We start from the raw sequence: 2,770 nt of genomic DNA on the forward strand, positions 1-2,770 counted from the left end.
AGCCTCTAGAGAAGACATTACAACACTTGACCTGTTTTCCTGAATACCACCACGACTGAAAATGACACTGACTTCATATGACAGTTCATAGCAAAACAATTAATTAACATTCACTTAAAGTCACTTACATTTAAGAAGCAATATTTAATGTTTTGTTCTATTTCAGCAGTGAAAATCATTCACCACAGAACTGCAACACGTCACAGCAACATGTGTGTTACTGAACGATTCAGCGTTTGAATGAACGACTCAATGACTCACTCATTAAAACGGCCACCTGCTACCACCTACTGGAGGTTTGGTTTGATGTTTAAACATTATTGGTCTATCCAAAAATACAAATTTCAAAACATTATTTAATGCAAATTAAATTTTTCAGTGTAAATTATTTAATGTGATTGGTAACAGCCCTTATAGTGTCTTATTTTAAATTAATGTATTGATCAAATTTTACAATATAAAATGAAACCTGAAGCATAGCCTATATTTAATAAGATTAGAGGGGAAATGCCCTTTATATAAGGTAAAAAATAATAATTAAAAAATTCACAAATATGCAGATTTAAATATGTCCAAGCTGATTGAATACTGGTCAGCATATTGCTTCAGAATAAATTATATTTAAAACACACACACACACAAAATATCAAACTTTTTTCCGGACAAGCACATGAACATGCTTAATGTCAAGCCCTGTATCCATTATAAAAATAATCCAGAAGGCTCCGGATAAAAAATAATCCTCTGGCGGACCGCCTTCAACTTACGAAATAAGTGTAATGCCTCTCGAAGTTCAAAAGGTTTACGCTACGTCCGACGTCATCGCCGCGGCAATTACGTTTTTTTTTACACCATGTCCGATGCCGTCGCTGCGCCAGTTGCGTTTTTCTTCCCCTCTACGTCCGACGACATCGCAATGCCAGTTACACTTTTTCCATAACTTTAATACGGAAGACCGTCCCGCCAGAAGCTACATATTTTACATTATAACTTGTTAAAAATGGATTTTTTTTTTTTATACAAACCCATCGATTCACATCAGAATGTCTTTATTAACCCCCCTGGAGCCATGTGGATTACTTTTACAATGGATGGATGCACTTTTTTCTGGGCTTAAAAATTTGGACTGCCATTCACTGCCATTTATAATGCTTTAGATTTTTTTTAAATATACCTCCGATTGTATTCGTCTGGAATACACCTAGTATGGCTTGAGGGTGAGTAAATCATGAGGTAATTTTCCTTTTTGGGTGAACTTACCCTTTAATAGTTATTTATTTTACCTGTATCGATTCAAACTCACATTTAATAATTTTCAAGGAGTTTTAATGAAACTTATCTGTATCTGATGGCGATCTGAGAGAGAGACCATGCAGTGAAGCGAGATGTAGTTTCATCCGATCCGTAAACCAGTTCAGTTTCTTGTCAAGGAGCAATAGATAAAAACATAACAAATAAAAAAAAAAACCTTTTATAGGCTTATTGACAACATGTTGCAATGTTTACACTGTACAATGACTCAATGTGATTTAATTAGGGCTGAATACTTCAAATTTCACAATTTGATATTATTTAAATTCATAAAGTTAATATTTACCAGAAATTGCAGCAAATATAGTGAAACTGCTGTCCACCTCCACCCATTCGAACAAATAGACGGCGAGTTGTTGAGAGCTCCATGAACCCCGCGAGGTAAAAGCGTGTAACGTTAACGTTAGGAACTCTGTATTTCAACGGCTCTGGGAGCACAACACACACACGCACACACACACACACACACACACAAATATAATTATAAAACAATATAATGTCATAAATACACTTTGTAGATGAGGTTAAACACGTAACTTACTTTGTGTTATCTTGGTTAAAAGTAAACTCCATGTCTGCACTGCACGGTGAGTTATGTCCCCTGAGAGAAAAGTTTTGGCTCGTTTAAACGCGCACAGCATATAAGTTACATATTGGTATAAATCAATAAATTATGAAAAACAAATGGTAAATGAGATAAAACACTTACTTTATAATATTTCCCTGTAAAAAAGTTCTCTCGCCTCAGTCGCCTGTTTCTATCCTCCGCTCTGCACCGGCGAGTCAAAGAAGATATCTCTAAGTTTAGGTGCGCACGGACACACACACACACACACATACATACCATCCTACCACAATATAATGTTATAAACTTCATACTGTTAATGAGATAAAACACTATGCCGGTGTAAACACTACTCATTTGCTCAGCATTGCGATTGAATGGAAATGGCGTCTGGTTTGTCAGTCGGTGGGGGAGGGGATACGGGGGCGCGCGCATACAGCACGTGCATTTCCTGGATGTACATAATTATCCTCTCCGCCAGATGGCGCTGTTTTCACTAGCCGTGTTAATACAAAATGGTACGTATTAAATACGGTAAGTTAAATAAATGTGCTCATATCTATATAATTAGAGTGTTGTATATAAATCAGCTGCACATACATAGTAGATTAAGTGTAGTTTACTGTAGTTAAATAAATAGACTAAAGTATAATTGGAGTAAAATCCAGAACAGTTCAACTTATGTTTTTAAGTTAAAACAACAATTATACTTGTTCATTCAACAGAAAATCCAGTGTAGTTATTTCAACATATGTTTTTGAGTTAAAACAACAATTATACTTGTTCACTTAACTTTCAGTCTAGTTGAGGACAAGAAAACTTAAAATGCCTTGTTGTCTGGACAATCTAGTTATCTCTACTGAAAATTTTTTGTTGAAATAACAAAATCGCAAA

The 2,770-nt window shown here is 35.3% G+C and overlaps 1 long non-coding RNA gene across 1 annotated transcript; it reads right to left on the minus strand.

The window, feature by feature from the left end:
• Positions 1-632: 632 nt before the first annotated feature.
• Positions 633-2,129, minus strand: LOC137071901 (uncharacterized). Its single transcript, XR_010904541.1, has 4 exons — positions 2,021-2,129; positions 1,853-1,912; positions 1,598-1,739; positions 633-1,421 (listed from the first exon to the last, which is right to left on the minus strand). It is a non-coding gene; the product is annotated as an uncharacterized lncRNA (long non-coding RNA).
• Between the last annotated feature and the right edge of the window lie 641 nt (positions 2,130-2,770).

Source organism: Pseudorasbora parva, chromosome 3 (genome assembly GCF_024679245.1).
Source record: "Pseudorasbora parva isolate DD20220531a chromosome 3, ASM2467924v1, whole genome shotgun sequence".
NCBI lineage: Eukaryota > Metazoa > Chordata > Actinopteri > Cypriniformes > Gobionidae > Pseudorasbora > Pseudorasbora parva.